The sequence below is a fragment of the Vulpes vulpes genome, chromosome 11 (genome assembly GCF_048418805.1).
Source record: "Vulpes vulpes isolate BD-2025 chromosome 11, VulVul3, whole genome shotgun sequence".
In the NCBI taxonomy this organism is placed as follows: domain Eukaryota; kingdom Metazoa; phylum Chordata; class Mammalia; order Carnivora; family Canidae; genus Vulpes; species Vulpes vulpes.
The window spans coordinates 24566023-24584074 of record NC_132790.1 but is presented as its reverse complement, the minus strand read 5'-3'; the positions used below and the strand labels follow the sequence as shown (position 1 = coordinate 24584074).

At 54.9% G+C, this 18052-nt stretch overlaps 1 protein-coding gene across 10 annotated transcripts in view; it reads left to right on the top strand.

Annotated features, from left to right (window-relative positions):
* Nucleotides 1-1959: 1959 nt before the first annotated feature.
* The window catches only part of ARAP1 (ArfGAP with RhoGAP domain, ankyrin repeat and PH domain 1), a 64633-nt gene continuing 48540 nt past the window's right edge, over nucleotides 1960-18052 (top strand). For 3 of the 10 annotated variants that reach the window (XR_011995342.1, XR_011995343.1, XM_072727340.1), the window contains exon 1: nucleotides 1968-2113. The gene's annotated coding sequence lies outside the window, so the exon portion shown is untranslated. Of the gene's footprint in view, nucleotides 2114-9207; nucleotides 9423-13812; nucleotides 14333-14466; nucleotides 14582-18052 lie in introns of those variants that run through there. The other 7 variants (XM_072727344.1, XM_072727341.1, XM_026010545.2 and 4 more) reach the window with 6 other exon arrangements.

The window sequence follows — 18052 nt, the reverse complement described above, 5'->3', positions numbered from 1 at the left end:
GCCGGCTCGTCGCTGTGCCTGCTTCCCACCTCCCTGGTGCACGACCACCGACCACCGCCGCCCTTGATCCCCTTGTTCGAGAATTCATTTTGTTAATTTTATTGTTGGTCACCTGGCCTTTGCTCCTTTAGGCAACCACTCATTTCCCCATGTGTAGCTGGGGATGTATGTCAGGTTGTGACTCCTTCCTCCTGTCCACAGTGTGTTTTCTTGTGTCTCATCATTAGTTCACTCGTCCATTTGCCAATCCTTGTTGCCTGTTTGTTCTGCTACTTGCTCCAGGCTCTTTGGCTACCTTTAAATGCTCTAAGTAGATCTGGCCAGAGGCCCTGGGTCAGGGGTCAGAGGGTGAGATTCCACCATGTGACCTTCAGCCTAAGGCCCCATTGGTACAACCTGTGGAAATAGAAGGTCCCTCGCTCTCCAGCCATCACAGAAGGAAGGGGGAGAGGTTCCAGGGTCTCAGCCACAGGGCTATGGGCCTCAGAATGGAGATTGGGGCATGGTGTTCTGTGGAAGGAAGGTTGTGGGTTGAGATGAGGGTCATCAGACTCCAGTGCAGTGGAAGGACCAGGTCCTGTGATTCGAGACTTCCTAGGTCACTTTGAAGACCTCAGGCCTGCATTAAGAAAAGGTGGGGCTCCCAGCCCTTTGCAAATGGTCAGAGGCCAGTCGCCTGGTACTGTGTTCTACTTGGCTGCTTTGAAGTCTAGGCTTTGAGATATGGAGGGATTCCTGAACCGCACCTGTTCTCTTTGGCCTTCAGGTACCCTCTGCTGCCTGAGAGACACTCCTGCTATCAGGTTGGAAGGAGGAGGTCTCTATGCATTGTCCCTCTCTAGTGTTTTTGTACCCCATATGAATTTGGGGCTGGGGAGTTTTCTCCAAGGTTTAGCCCTGTCCTCCCCTCCTGGAAAATGACTTGCCTCAGCCTTGTCAGGAAAATACAACCTACTTGGAGTTGACTTTTCTAGAGAGGCAAGGTGACTGTCCAGTGGAGGGTGGGCAGGAGAGTCTGTAACTCACCAAGACTTGAGTTCCATTCCCAGGCTTGCCCAATACTGGCTTTGTAACTTTGGACAAGTCCTGGAACTTCTTGGAGCTTCATATTCTAATCCCTAACCTGGGGTGATGATTTTTGTCTTCGAGGAGAGGTATGAGGGTTGAGATAAATGGAATAAGTTGCCCAGCACTGTGCTTAGCATTGTAGTAGGTGCTCAGATTAATGACTCCTAATCTCAGAATCAACCCCATGCCCCATCCTCATGAGAGCTGTTCTTTCAAATATGTCCATTGGGCATTTGGAGAAATAGAAGCAGAGAACTTAAAGTCTCTGACTTGACTGGCTCCAGAGGTGACAGGGACACAGGCGGGACCCAGAAATTCCTGTCAAACCCAGGGCCCTTACCTGTGTATGTGCTGGCAGGATGGGCATTACTCTCAACGATCTCAGCCAGTGAAAGTCGCTTGGTGCCAGGACCTTAGGCTGATATGCAGCCTTCTGCCAAAGGGTCCTTGAACCCTTTGACTGGGTAGGACTCGTCCCCACCACCCTGCCCCTGGGGGATGTGAGCCGGGAGAGGGAGGTGGGATGTCCTCGGAGAATGAGGTGGGGAACGACTTCCAGGAGGAGAAGCTTAGGGACCTAGGTCGTCCGGCCTCCAACTGCCCCTTTCCACCCTGCGGATTCTGGACCTCCGGGCCGGAGGGGGGTTGGGAGTGAGCGGCGTGGCTCATTCCCCCGGGGGCAGAGTCACCAGGAGAAGGGTGGCAGAGACTCAGGAAGAGGTGGAGACTCAGCGGTCGGGGAGGTGGAGGTAGATCCGAATCTCGTGCGGGCCGCGGGAGGGGCGAGGCGGCGCGCAGACCCCGCGTGGGCGGGGCGGCCGGCGGGCGGACTCGGGACGGCGAGTGGGCGGGGCCGGCCGGGCCGGGGGCGGTCCCTGCCCCTGCCCCGCCCCCTCCCCGGGGCGTCACGTGGGGCGGGCGGAAGCACCCGGCGGGGTGGGCGCGCCCGGCCTGCGGCCGCGAGTTGACTGCGGCGGCGAGAGTCAGTGGCCGCGCCGGGACCTCGCGTCCGCGGCTCCCAGCGTGGAGTCTTCGCCCACAGCAGGTAAGTGCGGCTGCCGGGACCTCCCCGCCCGCCGCGCCTTCGCCAGGTGGTGACCGGAGTTTCCCCATTTCGCAGAGGGGAACGCCGAGGCCGCGCCGACTGTGCGCCCGGCGCCTACTTCCGCGGGCGTTTTTCCCGGGGCATCATCTGCCCTCCTGCTGGTGATGGGGTGAGGGCGGCCACCTGAGGATGCGCGGTCGGGCCAGCGTCGGCGGGGAGGAGGGCGAACCGGCCGGGCAGGGGCCTTCCAGCCTTAGCCCTTTGGCAGGAAGATTCCCAGGAGCCGGAGCCAGCCCGCCTTCGGGCGCCTTGCTTTTCTCATCTGTGAAATGGAGGCTCCCGCCTCGTGGGCCGCGGAGACCCTTACAGCTCTGCACTTTAGTATGACCCCGTGCCCTGGACCTGGGGCTCCAGTGACCTTGGGCAGACTACTTCCGGTCTCTGTGCCTCAGTTCCCCACCAGTAAATGGGGGCATGGCCTCCCAAGAGCCCCCACCTGCCCTAGTTGCTGGAAAGAGGAGGTGTGTGTTCACTGAATGGGGTCACGCCGGCTGTGGGTTATTGGCACTGGAGGACGGGCTTGGAGCGCAGCTTGCGGGGCATCGGTTGGGTGTTTGGTCCCAGATCTCACAGGGCGGTGTTTAGCCTTGAGGAACTCTGGTCAGGAGCAATCACAGTATGGTTTCTGGCATATGCATTTCCCTCCCACATTGCTCCTGTCCTGGGGAGCCGCCTTTGATCTCCAGGCTTGGTCCCAGGGGCAGGGGCGCTGCTGCAGGGTGGTACAGGTTTGTGGAGGCACTCAGCTCAGGTAGATTTGGCTGTGTGCTGAGCACCAAGGTCAAGACTGAGGCACCCAGGATGTCTGTCCTTGGAGAGCAGAGAATGCCAGGTTAGGGGAGACTTCTCAGCCCACTCATTACAGGGTAGAAAGATCCCAGCAGAATCTCGAAGACAAGTGCAGACAGGTACTGAGATAGAATCAGGGACTGAGACGCTGGAGGCCCAGGGAAGAAGAGATGACTGGCATGGTCCTTGGCAGTGAAGGGACAATTAACAAGGCTAAGGACCCTCCAGAAGACAGCACAGCTTGTTCAAAGGCAGGACCTTTCATGGTATATTTGAGGAATGGCAAGGAGTGGGTATGGCTGGAAGGGTGTAGTGAGAACTCGCCCCAGTGTCCCATGGCTGGTTGGGGATTGTCCAGACCTGGGCCCGGGGAACCTTGCCTCCCCATTCACCACTTGCTCACAGGAGTCGGGCAAAAGGGGGTCGTTCTAGGCAATCCTGTAACTGGTGAGTTGGAAGTGGGCAGAGGCCACTCAGAGGCCCAGATTGCCCCCACGCTTCATTGCCCCAGCCAAATCCCCACCACCTCTCAGACTCCAGTCATGCTTTTCTGTACCTGAAACCTCAGTCCTTTGTGTGGATTGCTTGTCCTCTCCACCCTCCCTCTCCAGAAATTGTCTCCCCATAAAAAAAAAAAAAAAAAAAAAAAAAAAAAAATCTCCTAGGTCCTTTGGGACTTCACAGGTGGGTTGCTTATTGCCTCTTCTTGCCTTGCCTTTCAATCTGCATAGTGGCACAGCTTGTGAAGGGTCTTCTTGGAGCTCTGTGGGGGAAGGGCCGCAGAACCATGGGGATGACTGGGACTTGGGGTGGTCCCTGTACAGCCATCAAACATGTGACTCTGCAAGTCCCCAAACTTCTCAGAGCCTTCATTTCCCTATCTGCAGGATGAGGAGAGGAGCCCTGGTTTCATGCTCCAGAGAGAGACTGCTAGGGCAACTATTGGGCCTGAGCATCAATCTTGTCCCCTGCAATGAATGTTTGAATGTAGGAAAGAGAGAACCTGGAGGGCAGGGGTTAGTTCAGAGGGGTAGGGGGCCTCAGAGTCCTGAGGGCTAGTGGTGGACTAGCCTAGTACTAAGTCTAGAGCATCAGCTAAAGAGACGGGAGTCCCCTCTGTTCTCTGGGCCCTCTCCCCTCCCTACCCCACTCTTTAGCCAAGCTCAAAGCCAGCCGGCTGATGCCCAAACAAGTAGCCTCTGTTCCCAGGATGGGGGGAGGGGAGGCAGGCCCTGGGCTCCAGGCCCGCCTGTCCAGCGCTGACCCTGCTGCGCACCCGCCCCCCCGCCCTTCACTCTGGATCTTAACCCTTGGGAGCCTGGGGTGGGCCCTGGGTTGCTTCAAGGCTCATGCCCCTTGCCCACCAGCTGTCCCCTCCACCCAATTTTAGGCTCCCAAAGGTTCTGTTGCAGCAAGAGGGGATGCAGTAGGACAAAAGTTGGAAATGGAGAAGGAAGAAGGGAATGGAGGTGGAAGGGAACTGGAATAGTTATGGTCAGATACTCAGAGACCATTTGGCTCAGAAGTTTTTTTCACAGATGGGGAGACTGAGGCCAAGGGCCAGAGGTCAGACCAGGATCACATAGTGAGCTCTGTGGGGGTCAGGACTGATCTGACCTCTAGTGTGGGCCCTCTCAGGGAAAGAAGAGGGAAAGGAAGGAAGCTCTGTTTGATTTGAGTACCTATCACGTGTCTGATGCTATACATTTGCATTTTATTTAACCTCATATCATTCCATGAGACGGAGATCACTGCCCAGTAACATAGGGGGGAAACAGACTCAGAAGGAGCTGAGTAATCACATCCGTGAGAAATATGTCAGTAAATAGGCACATAGCACTGAGGTAGGCATTTTATGTATGTTAACCAGTTTCGTCCTCCCTAAACAGCAAATAAGCGATAGAGGCAGGATCAGGACCCAGGCATTCCTTTGCCTTCTTTGGCCTGATTTCCTCTTCTCCAGTCTGACCTTCCCCTTTGAGCTCAGTCCAGGGTCCATACAGTGAGGGGCTGTCCCCTGGGTGATGGCCAAGGCAGCCATGAGCAGAGTGTGACCCCAGCCAGGCTGACCCGGCCCTCCCTGGGGATTGGAGTCCAGTCCCTTGGGTGGGCTCTCTTACCTCCTCCTCTGATCTCAGCCTGGCTGGCCTCAGCCCCCTTCACAGCCCTGCACAGAGGGGTGTTTGAGGAAAGGGTTCTGTGCTAAGGGGGCTGCTCCATGGATCTGAACAGCAGGTAGATAAGAGGGAGCCTCAGAGATCCCCTATAAGTACACTCCCCACAGATCTCAGGGCCTGCCAATAACTCAACACCAGGCTCCCTGCCAGCCCTGATCAGAGAGGATGTCTTGTCTGCTCACCCCTGGCCCCATGAGGCCCCCAGACCTGTATGCTCTAATGAGGGCTCTGGGGAGGACAGCCCAAAGAGGCTGATGACCCTGGGTGTCAGGGACAGCCTGGGGCTGGAGGGACAGTGCCTGGTTGGTCTTCCACCCGACCTTCCTGTGGAATTTTTCTCTAGCTCAACCTTTGGAATGTAGTTGAGAAAGGAAAAGATCTGTCCTATACTCAGGACATCTATTCCAGACTACTGGGACAATCAGAGTGGCTGGGAGGGGAGGTGGAAGTAAGTGACCAGCTCAGGGATTCCTGGGTGGCTCAGCGATTGAGCATCTGCCTTCAGCCCAGGGCCTGATCCTGGAGACCTGGGATCAAGTCCCACATCAGGCTCCCTGCATGGAGCCTGCTTCTTCCTCTGCCTGTGTCTCTGCCTCTCTCTCTGTGTCTCTCATGAATAAATAAGTAAAATCTTAAAAAAAAAAAAAGTGACCAGTTTAGTAACAACAGTATTATTGAATAGTAGTAATAATAGTGGCAGTGGCTACTGTTTCTTGGAAGCTTACTATGTGCCATTCACTGTGGAAGCATTTCTTTGGGCTGATGTAGTCCTCAGCAGTAGTGTCGCACAGTGGGTACCATTCCCACTCTATAGATGAGGAAACAGGCCCAGGAAGCTTAGGTGATTTGCCTAAGATGACCCGTTACAGAGAAGAGCTGGGAGTCTGAATTTCTCCCTCTTTGCAGTAGACCGTCTGAGCCCTGGGAGACACTGCAGGTGGAGGAGATCCAAACCCTCCTCTACCCTGCGAACTCCCAATCTGGGTTGAGGGCCACATGGTGGGTGGCATTGCCAGTAACCAGCTGTGGGCATCCTACTTGTAGTCGAGACTGACCTCCCTCTAGTTCTGGGCCCGGCCTAGCACGGATGCCTCTTGGAGGGCTGCTTGCTGCTCTCGTCCTGTCCTGTCCACTTTGGACTTTGTGGAATACGGTGGCTCTCCCAGACCCCGTTTTGCTGGTGAGGAGACTGAGGTCAGAAGCTAAGTGACTTTCCTCAGCCGAGGAAAGGGAGAGCTGGAACTGACACCAGGTAGAGGCCCCAAGGCCAGCACACTTCCTCCCTGCCTGGGCCCGGTCGGGGCCTCCTGGCCTCCGAAGCCCTGAGCTTCCCCCAGACACCGCCCACCTGCCTTATCACAGGCCCCAGTCTCTCTCCCTGACCAAACCGAGCCCTCTGAAGGGACCTGGGATGCGGAACAGCTGGATGTCAGTGACCGAATGAACAAACCCGGGGGATGTGGTTCCAGAGCCGTGAGGCCAAGAAGCAGGGACCGGCTGTGGTCAGGAGTGTGGTGCGCAGTCCCTGAGGGGTTCAGAAGAGGATTTAGGGGGCAGAGAGGCCCCCTCTCCCCCCGCCACAGGAGGGAGGAATGGGGCAAAATCTTCCTTCTCCTTCATATCTTTATTGTTGTGAGGGCCAGGGGGATAGAGGAGTGTTGGGACCTCTTGTGGCCACACCTCTGTCCCCATTCCTAGGGCAAGGAACTAGAGGTCACACCTGGAATCTTGGCGGCTCCTGAGGGAGTCTGGCTTGGCCCTACTTCCTTCTGGCCTGGGGTGGTCCTGGAGTGGGACGGCCCCCCCACATGGGGGAGCTGCCATTGCGTCTTTCTACCCCATATGCCTGGGCCTTCTTTGCCTCCTTCTCTCCTGCCTCAGAGGGCACTGCCTCGCCCCTGGCATTCTCCTTACCCCTCCTTTCCACTCCAGTGCCCAACGCCAGGGCCAGGTCTCTGAACTCAGTGTCCCTTGACTTCAGAGGGGGAGCAGGAAGCAATAGGTACCACATCAGTCCTCTAGGTGTGAGCAGATCAGGAGAGGAACATATCAAGCAGAGCAGGTGACATGGGGTGCAGGGCCTTCTCCCCTCCTCTCTATTCCCACCCACCCGCTCCCCAGCTGGGCAGCTGGGGTCTTAGGATTCTGAGTCTGAGATTCTAAGCATTGGGGATTCAGGGAGTCTAGGGTTTTTTGTGTGCTGGTGATTCCGAGCTTCTGAATATCCAAAATTCTGGGTTCCAGGAGCCTGCCAAGCCTTGTATCAGGCTGGGTAGCCTCTGAGTTGAGGCTGAGTCCTGTGCCACACCTTGGCTGGCTGATGCCAGACAGATGAGGCTCGGAGTTTCTCAGGGCTGCTTCTGGTGGTCAGTGGCACAGCTGGTCTCCAGGCTTTGTGTGCTCTGTGCACCCACCACCCACAGCATGAGGTCGCCTTTCAAGAAATCTGAGAACCAGACCCTGGAAGGGACTAAGTGGTAGCAGAAGAGACAGCCATCTTGGTGGGGAATGAGGAGGGTACAGGCAGAGTCCAGGCCTCCTCTTCATTTGTTGGTAGAGGGGCTGTCCTCTTGGATACCAGGACGGGCTTGAGGGGAGGCCCAGGGAGGGCTGATGGCTGGCTGGGTCATGGAGCAAGGGCTGGGCCACACTGATGGGTGAGCCAGGTCCTCCTGGGGTCAACATGTTCCGGTCTGGGAGGGTCAGAGCCAGGCTCAAGAGCGAAGCCAGAGTGGTAGACAGAGACCTGCGTCTGGGAGCCCTGAGGGAGGCACTGCACTGCCCGTCCTCAGGAGGGCCTTTGAATATTTTGCAATGCTGCTACCCTCACCCTTTCCTTCCGGTGCCCATCTGAGCCTATAGGCACACCAGCTGCCCTCAAAGGGGCTGCCTTGTGGGAAGGAGGCCTGTTTCCCCCCAAGCCTTCCTCCTGGAGACTTCTGGCTGGGTGTGTTTCTTTCTTCCTGGGCTGTGTTTCCCATCTCTTTCCTGCTCCACATGCCTCTGGACAGGCACTGTGCATGGGCCTGTGTGGGCACTCTCGGGCTCAGATGCATCCTTGGAGGACCTGAGATTGTACCTTTGCACAGGTGTGATCAGTATTGGACATCCCTGTGAATTGGGGTATGAGGTGTGCTGGGCTTTGCACTCCTTGATTGGGTGAGTTGGGTGAGGCTTTTATCCCTCTGAGTAGGGACCTCCCTCTAGGCAGGCCACTGAGTCTGCAGCCAAGCTGCCATAGCTTGTTCTCAAAGCTGATCCTAGCCTGGTGGGGGAGAAGGGACCTCTGGAGAGCAGGGCTGGGGACTAGGCTTTGCCAGGCAACAACAGGACAGCTTTGGGGTGGGGTCTACCTGGCTTACTGAAAGGGGTGCTAAAGGCCTCAGCTAAGGGCTTACGTCTTCCCTCAGCCTGGGGCTGTTCCTCCTATACTAGCTCCTCAGCTCCGAAGATGGATGTACTAGGCCTAGGGAGGCCAAAGACTCGGGGAGCATCTAGTTGTTCTAGTGGTTCCGTTCCAGTTTCTGTTTCAGGACGTGAATCAGGACACTTATTTGCCTCTACTGCCGGTGACCTGAAAACCCACATTTCTCAGTGTCGGGGTGGCCTAGCCTAAGTGGATTGGGGGGGCGGTTGCTGCAGTATCTCTGAGATCACCTAAGGGGACTGTCTCCTCCCAGTTCTTCCAAGGAACAGGCTAATGGAAGGGAGTCCAGTCGGGTGTGGTGGGGGAGGGCTAGGTCCTGGTCCTGACTTGTCATGTGGCCCTGGTTAGTTTAGTTTTTTGGACCTCTTTGGGGTTCACTTTCATCTTCTGGAAGAGGGGAGGGTTGGCTAAGGTGGTTCCTAAATGCCTAAGGAGCAGGTGGGGGCAGGTGAGGAGCTGGGGGAAGGTAGGTCTGGGGTACAGCAGGCAGGAGACTAGAGCTGTAACTGGGTGGGCAGTAGAGGAATGGGAGGTGTCTGATATAGGAGGCCCGAGGCCAGGCTCTAGCCACACTCCAGCCACTGGTTGCAGCATGACCTTGGGCGAGTCATCACTTGCCTGGGCACTTGCTTTCCACGTATAAAATTAGGAGATGTTCATGCAGTCAACAGATATTTACTATCTGCCAACCTCAGGCTGGATGCAGGGGAATCAGACCCTGGTCCTGCTTTCCAGGAGCACCCAGCCATATCTATGAGAGAGTCACAGAGAGTAACTTCCCAGTGTGATCAGGGCTGTGGCCATGGGACTCAGAGGCTACTTCCTGGAGTGGATGGCTCTGAACTTGAAAAGCAAGGTAGGGAATGACGTTCCAGGCAGAGGGAATGGTATAAGCAAAGATCTGGAGGTAAGGTGGCAGGCAGTGGGAGTGGAGGGAATGAGATGGAAGAGGAGTATGTGGCAGGAGCCAGTGGGTAGAGGCAAGGCAATAGAGGGTCATGGAAGGGGTGGGCAGAGCAGAGGGATTGGGGCTGGTCTCAGAGACTCCTGGAAGTCTAAGAAGGTTCGGAGCTACTCTGGGGAGTGGCTGACGGGTGGGCAGCACGAGGTGGTCTGAGAGTCAGCACTTAAGGCTCCCTGAGCAGTGTTTACCAGGCCAGCGCAGCAGGAAGTGGCTGGGACAGCCTCAGGTAAGAGAAGGGGCAAGCCCAACAGCAGAGGGGACTGAGGAACCTCAGAGTTGAATCCCTGACTCCTAGATCTCTGGTCTGAACCTTGACAGCTCCTCATCCAACCATCCATCTCCCTCCCCATGTCACAGGCCCCTGTCCCAAGCTCCTGACTGGGGTAAGCCAGGCCTTTGTGGTTGTCCATTCATCCATTCCTCCAGGGCCCAGACACTTCTAGCCACTGGCGATAGAGCTGTTAATGAGACAGTGCTCCTGTCCTCTGGTTGAGGAGACTGACGATGAGCAAATAAATATGCAATACAGTGAGAAGTGGCATCCGAGGATGGAACCCAAAAGTGATAAGCTGAAAAATGACAGGTTCAGGAACTCATGGGAGCACATTTTTAGGTAGCGTGTTTAAGGAAGGAAGGCCTTGCATTTGAGAAAGTGCTGGAAAAAAACAGGGGGGTGAGTCATCAGATATCTGGAAGAGCACCCCAGGCAGAGGAGCTCCAGTGCCCACCTCTGGGGGTAAAGCTCACAGAGTGGGTTGGAATAACAGCAAGGAGACAGAGGCAGTGGGGACAGGCCATGCAACCTGGTAGGCCCATGTGCTGGTTTTGGCTTTATTCTGAGGGAGGTGGGAAGGCACTGAGGAATGAGCACTGGTCAGATTTGGGCTGTTTCGAAGGCATGCATTTATTCCTTGCAAGCCTGCATGGTGGAGCTGTTGTAATCTCTATCTTAGAGATGGCGAAACGGAGACTCAGAAATTCGTGAATTCCCCAGTCTCCCAGCAGCTGGCACCCCTGTGCCCCTGCATTCCCGCCTGCCTGCCTCCCGTGATCCATCCCGGAAGCACCTTGCTACCTGTCGTGGCTTCCTGCTGTCCAGACACAAGGGCAAGTGTCTTCACTTTGTCTCCCCAGGCCCTTCTCGGCCTGTACTCATGTCCCTTCTCTCTTGCCCGCCTGACCCTCTGTGTCCTCGCTGCTCTCTGCCTGTCTCTGCGCTGTCCCCTCTGAGGAGATGTTGTAGAAAGAGGGGCCTGTCTACCCGAGGGCAGCCCTCGGGTCCAATGCTGGCTCCTGTGTTAGTTTAGGCAGGTTACTTAACCTTTCTGAGGCTTAGTTACTTTCTCATCTGTAAAGTGGGCTAAAACCACTCTCGTTCTAGACTGTCATGAGGATTATATAAAACAGTCCACACACTGTGTTTAGCACAGTGCCTGGTAGATGGTAAGCATTCTGTAATCATGACCTTTTGTTGTTTTAGGCAAGTTTGGCCGGGTCAGACAAGAGGGTTAGAATGTTCTCTGTAAGCTGGAGAGGAGAGGCCGAGTCAGGGAGTCTTCCTCTCTTTTGTCTGACTCTAGAGGGGGGAGGCTGAGATCACACATATCCGTGGCCAGAGCCTGTGTGGCTGATACCCGGTCTCTCTCTCCTTTCCAGCCCCTGCCCGCCAGTCTGGTCACCTCTACCCAATCAACACAGGCAGCTTCCCCTTTCAGGTGCTAGCAGCAAGGGATCTGCTTATTCTCTGGCTTCTCCGTTCCAGGGACCACCCACGGAGAAGGCAGTTTCGGGTCCCTGTTCTTTGGGCTCCTAATTCTCCTGTGCGGGGGAGCCCACCAAGGCTCTCCTCCTGGGTGGGTAAGCACAACAGCTTCTAGGGTGGTTCTGAGAGGAGTCAAGCAGCTTTCTGTCCCCATCCCGGGCCAGGGCCAGCCCTCAGCCCCTCTGAGGGTCCCGGCATGTGACTCTGGTTCTGTCCACTTCTGCTACCTGGGAGCCTTATTGTCAGCCCTGTGTACTCCCACCTGCCATGTGGTCAGCCCTGTTTCTGCCTCATTGATAGTGTTAGGAGCCCCCTGTCCCCACCACCCCTGCCATGGAGCAGTGGACCCAGAGGAGGATCTTCCTGGTGTCACGCTGTAGCACCTCTGGCCTTGCTTTGCCTGAGAAGCCCCCAGCTCAGTAGGGGACTGTCTGTGCCTGAGAACCAGACCAGAGCCCCATGTGCTCCTGCTGGGGCTGCCCAGGTCTCCTCAGGTGCTGTGCCTCAACGGTGACGGGCTGGGGCACAGGGAAGGTCGGTATGGGTCAGGGTTAGGGTTAAGTGAGGTGCTCTCCCTTGGGGGCAGTTACAGGGTGGGCTGAGGGGTGTGCTGGCTGAAGGGAGGGAAGCAGGAGGAGGGCCTAGAGATCCAGGCCTGCCAGGGAGGCCTGGGGCGGAGGAGAGCGGGGATGGAGAGGGAGTTGGTGTCAGAACAAAGTCATGAGGAGGCATAGGGGAAATGGGAGGGCCCAGAGTGATCCTGAGTGATTCTTTCAGAGGTGAGAGTACTTGGTAGGTCAGGGGGGATTTGTATGTCACAGACTTTGACAAGGCCTAAACCCCGAATCATTTAACTTTCAGTTTCGTTAATTTGCAAGTGAGATACTCTGCAGATATTTATGCTTCATTCCATATCTTCCTCTATATCTGACCCTCTCCAGGGTGGGGCTTGGGCATGAGAGGGACCTCAGATGAGGTTTGGGGGAAGGTGGGTGATGGTCAGGGCTAGAGTAGGGTCAGATGCTGTTTAGATGACGAACCACAGGGACCCTAGAGTCTCATGTTTACTAATGGTCCTCAGTCCATTTCCCATTTGAAAGTCCCTGGGCTGTGCTCTGTTGCTGGCCTCTGCGTGGGGGGCACCTTACTTGCTGTGCTGCATCCTTGACCTTTGGGAGGATAAGACCATGGTGAGGGGGAGTGGGCTTTGGGTCTCAGTTTCTCATTCTCTAGTGCACATGACCCAGGAAATCAGTTTTGTTTATGACTGTTCTTTCTCTTAGTGGTCTGCTCATGTTACACTTAAAATCGTAAAGCCTCTTTTTTTTTTTAAAAAAAGATTTTATTTATTTACATATGAGAGACACAGAGAGACAAGCAGAGACAGACGCAGAGGGAGAAGCAGGCTCCTTGCAGGGAGCCCGATATGGGACTGCATCCTGGGACCTTGGGACCACAACCTGAGCCAAAGGCAGACTCTCAACCGCTGAGTGCTGAGCCACCCAGGCATCCTATAAAGCTACTTTTTAATAGTAATTTTGAGGAACAAACTGGGACTTAATTGTCATAGACCTAAGATACTTTCATCATTTTGTCATCTAATTATAAAAGTGAGGCACAACTATAGACACTTTCAACAGCAGGGATCCCTGGGTGGCTCAGCGGTTTAAGCGCCTGCCTTTGGCCCAGGGCGAGATCCTGGAGACCCCGGATCGAGTCCCATATTGGGCTCCCAGCATGGAGCCTGCTTCTCCTTCTGCCTGTGTCTCTGCCTCTCTCTCTGTGTGTCTTTTAGGAATGAATAAATTAATAAAATCTTAAAAACAAACAAACAAAAAACTTTCAACAGCATAGACATGAAGATTGTAGAAAATAATCGTTTAAGATTAGGGTGGGAGTTAGGGCTAGTCCTGAAATGAAGTCAAGGATGTCTCCTGTCCCCTAGTCCCCTATGCATCATGGTCATGAATAAAACTGGTTTTATTTATTTTTTTATTGTAATGCTGAACTGGTGGCCCCAAGAAGGCTGTTAAAATGTTCTATGTCTCCCCAGGCCCACTGTGTGAGAGTGTGCATGTTGCGCTCTGTCCAAGAGTACCTGGTTGTGGGGGACAGCGTGAAGTGAGAGCTGGGAGAGGGGATACTGAAATCTAGCCTGTCCTCCTTGCTGAGCTGCGTGTCCTGCTGTGGGGCTTCTGAAGGAAGAGGCATTTTTTTCTAATTGGCTTAGAAGCCGCACCTGGGTTGGAGGTAGCCTTACTTTCCTGGGAGAGCACGTGGTGGGGTGGGGAATGTGGAGTGCCTGGGGCCACCCAGAAAGAGGGCAGGGGGGCAGTGGGGTATCCAGTCTGGAGCCCTGCAGGGGGATGTGGCCGGAGGCAGGGTGTGCTAGTCCTTGGTATCTCGGGGAACAGAGAGCTCCAGGATGCGGAGCAATCCAGACAGGAGCCTGGATACAAGGCCAGTGCCAAGGTCCCCTCTGGTCAGGACTGCCCAAGGCCTCAGGCTAAGGAACAGGAAGTGTCTGTCTTAGCAACAGAGGAGTGAGCAGATGACGAGTGAGTGTGGCTTCTAGTACATACATGGTGACGTGTCGTAGTTATCTGGGTGACAGCTCTGCTTTATGGAGGGGGAAACTGAGTCTCAAAATGTCACATGACTTCAGGCAAGGAGTGATGGAGCCAGGACTGGAACCCAGCCTTGCCATGCATCCTGGAGGAAAAGGGCTCTGATGTAGACTCACCAGGGGCTCACCAGTGGCCCCCAACTCCCCACCAGGTGGCTGAGGCAGCTCTTTATGCACCCAGGCGCTGGGGCCCTGACTCAATCCTCACCATGCTGACATGCTGAGGGCTGCTCCCATCTGCCTCCACCATTCCTGCGACCCCAGAGATGAGTCACACCACGGATGGGATGGGGCAGGAATCTGGTGCCAGGGCAAATGCCAGGGCAGAGATTCGGAGCTGCGGCAAAGCAGGAGACTCCAGTATAATTCTTTGGGTCTGGTATGCAGTGGCCACCGATCCCTGAGAGAAAGAAGGTAGGCTTCTTGGCCCAAGGATCAGTCAGCTGCCTGCCTGAGGGCTGCACCTGATGCCTTGCCTAGCTGGGCTGGAGGGAGCTAGCTTCTGCAGCGGGGCGGGGGCGCTTCTGCACTCCTCGAGCCAGGAACCCAGCCCCCACCTAGTTCCTCATATGGGAGGGAAGTGTCTCCAAGGCCTCTTGCCTGGTTAGCGGAGTCCTGAGAACACCCAGGAGGGCGGCGGATCAAATGTGGTCCTGCCCACAGGTATCACCTGGTAATTGGGTTGGGATTGGTGGTGGGGGGTCCTGGGCATCGTTGGGCTCTGGGGCAGTTGTACATAGTCAGGCTGTTGGGAGTGTGGGACCGAAGGGTGTGTGTGTGTGGTGGAGGGGCAGATCTGCCCTGTGGCTGTCGGGTGGGGTGAGAGGTGTGTGTCCCTGGAGGCTGTGAGAGGTATGAGTTTGTGGTATGGGCAGGTTGTGGTTTGTAGACCTGGCCTGGCCAGAGCTAGATGTGTTCTTGGTTCCTGTGTGGGACGCTCTGAGGGGTTTCCTGAGGTTTGGATGCTGGAGTCTATGCTGAGTCCGCCTGGAGTAGTGGGGGTTGTGGGAGTGGGAGGAGATGGCGTGCAGGGGAGGAGGGGGTGAGTGGAGGAGTAGCTCAGGCCCCAGGTGTGGACCCCGCCTCCCTCTCACTCCATCCCCCCATCACTGGGCCTTCCCTTGGACCCAGAGTGCAGCTCTGTGCAGAGGGGGCCTGAAGTACTCCTGGGGGTGTGGGGGGTGTGGCGGGGGAGGGCAGGGTCTTGGCTGAGGGGGCTGAATGTGGAAGGAGTTAGGACCTTTAGGGCCACTCTGACTCAGGCCTAACTCACTCATGCAAATCAGAATGCAAAGGAGGCTCACACCCTCGTGGGAGTCCCCAGACCTGTCTGGGTGTCACTACTGTCCTCTTACATCCCCGTCCCTGCCCCACTGAAATCACCCCATCTCTGGACCTGCCAGGTCCTTTCCTACCCCTGAGCCTTGCCTGCTCAGTTTCCTTTGGCTGGAAGCGCAACCTCCTACTCCTTCCAAGCCCAGCTCTGGAGTGCCCTCTGGAAGCCTTTCCAGCTCTACCAAAGAGAGGCAGTCACATCTTCTGAAGGCCCCTGTGGCTCCAGCAAGTGACCTGGGCAAATTTCCACTTCCCACAGCTTCCTTGAAATGGGGCAAGAGTCTCAGGCCTTGAGATTGTTATGAGGACAAGTGAGATAAAGCTGACAATCTGGCAAGGGCTAGGCATGCAGTAGGCACTTAGGAAAAACGGAGGAAGTGGGAGGGTGCCTGCCCTTGGCTAAGGCTCTGGGCTGCCCTGCTGCTGGACTGGTGGGAATGGCGGGACTGAGATGCCAGGCTGGGCCAGAAGGGCAGTGAGGTTTAAACTGTGGTGGGGGTTGAGTGGTAGAGGACAGAAGGTGAGAGCTTCGCCTCCGGCAAGCAGACCTAAGGAAGGACTGGCTGCCAAGGATTAGTGATTCTGGATGACCCTTACCTCTGGACTGAGTGCCCTTGGGTCAGCCAGGCCTTGGACTCCACTGTGGAGGGAGGGGTGGATAAAAAGGGGTGCAGGCTCTCAGAGTACCCCAGGCCAGATGGGGGTTAGGTGCAGACGGAGCCCCATGAATGGACCAACTAGAATAGATGGGGAGTAGCGCTCTGCTACATGGCTCGGCTTCCGCGGTTTAGGAGCCCAAGCCCAGTGGTTAGGGAGCACTTGCTGGAGAAGGCAACAGGAATCAGTACCTGAAGGTGGGATGTGGTTCATTTGCTCACTGTCAGCAGACATTTTCGGGGGTCCCATATGCTAAGCTGGTGCCTGGTGCAAAAAGCAACATGAAGGGCATCCTAGGCCAGACCAGCCCAGCTGGGGCTTCTTTTAGGGCTTCCTTTACATCGAGTCACTTCCTCTCTGTGGGTGTTGTTTCTTCATTTGTAAATGTCACTGCTGGAGCAGGTTGAAGGGGGGGGGGGGCGGGGGGGGGGGCTTGTGGCTTAGAGCTGGGGTGGGATCTTAGTTGGCATAGCAGAGGGGAGCTGGAGGGGGACAGGAGAAGCAGGGGCAGGTGGGATGGTGGGGTGTTGAAGTTTGAGCTGGGCCCTTGAGGTAGGGGAGGAGGGGAACCCCACAGCTTGTGGCCATGCTGTCACAACAGGATGACACTTCCCTCCACTGGTCCCTGCTTCCCTGGGGGTGGAGACTCAGTAATGTGTCATAGCAGCCAGAGGGCTTAAAGCTCCAAACCAGAGCCAGGATTAGAGTACAGTGAGTGTGGCACTTGGCTTGGGCACAAAGTGTAAAGGGAGGAGGGTGGGCAAAAAGCTCAGTAATCAAGATAATATTTTTAAGCCGTATTTAAAAAACAAATCAAAATTGGTGAGAAAAATCCAAGATAAAATACCAAAATTTTAAATAAAGAGTATTGCCAATTCCTTCTTTGCCTCAGCCTTCCGTATGGCTCAGCAGGGCACTGCTCCAAACTTCTTTTTTCTTTCTTTAAAGATTTTATTTATTTATCCACGAGAGACATACACAGAGAGAGGCAGAGACACAGGCAGAGGGAGAAGTAGGCTCCATGCAGGGAGCCCCATGTGGGACTCGATCCTGGGTCACCAGGATCAGGCCCTGGGCCAAAGGCGGTGCTAAACTGCTGAGCCACCCGGGCTGCCCATTAAACTTTTTTCAAGGAGCTGCCTCCTCTAGGAAGCCTTCCCTGACCCTCTGCCCTGGGAGGGCACTGTGGGCTGTTTTCACTGGCTGGATGGTGACTGACCCCCCTCTAGCCTGAGCTTCCTGGAGAGCCAGGCCAGGTCTGAGGTCGGGCTTACATTTCCAGAGCCTTGAATGAGGCTGCCCCAGAGGGGTCAGTGTCGATCTCTGACTCTGCCCTTGGTCTAAAGTCTTTAGTGCAGGAATAGGAACTTGAGGGAGGCTGGGAGGTGGGGTGGGGCTGACCACTTCTGAGGGATGGAAGTGGTTTCCTGTTTCCCAGCCCTGGTCATTCCAGTGTAGTGTTGGGGCCATCACCAGTTGGTGCTGAGCCTTTAAAAGGGTGCCCAAGCTGTAGCTCGTGCTTACTTAACATTCATTATCACTTTTGAGTGGTAGGAAGCAGAGTGGTTAAGAATCCAGAGTTAGGGGGCGCCTGGGTGACACAGTCAGTTGAGTGTCCTATTCTTAGTTTTGGCTCAGGTCATGATCTCATGGTTATGAGATTGGGCCTGTGTTGGGCTCTGTGCTCAGCGCAGAGTCTGCTTGAGATCCTCTCTCCCTCTCCCTCTGCCCCTCCTGCTCCTGCGCTTTCTCTCTCTCTCTCTCTTCTCTAATATAAATAAGTAAGTAAGTAAGTAAGTAAATAAATAAATAAATAAATCTTAAAAAAAAAAGAATCCTCAGACTTAGACTATCCAGGAGAAATGAAATGTGGGCCACAAGTACAATTTAAAAAATTTCTAAGTTGTTTTAATGTATTATATTTAAGTATCCAAAATATTATACTTTTGTCAGATAATAAATAGAAACAATAGAGATATTTTATCTTCTTGGTTTTTTTTTTTTTTTTTTGTACTAAACTTTCAAAATCCAGTGTGTACTTTATACAGCACACTTCCATTATGTGGCCACACGTTCAGTGCTTCATGGCCATATATGGCTACTACTGGCTACTATATTAGACAAAGATCTAAACTATATTTA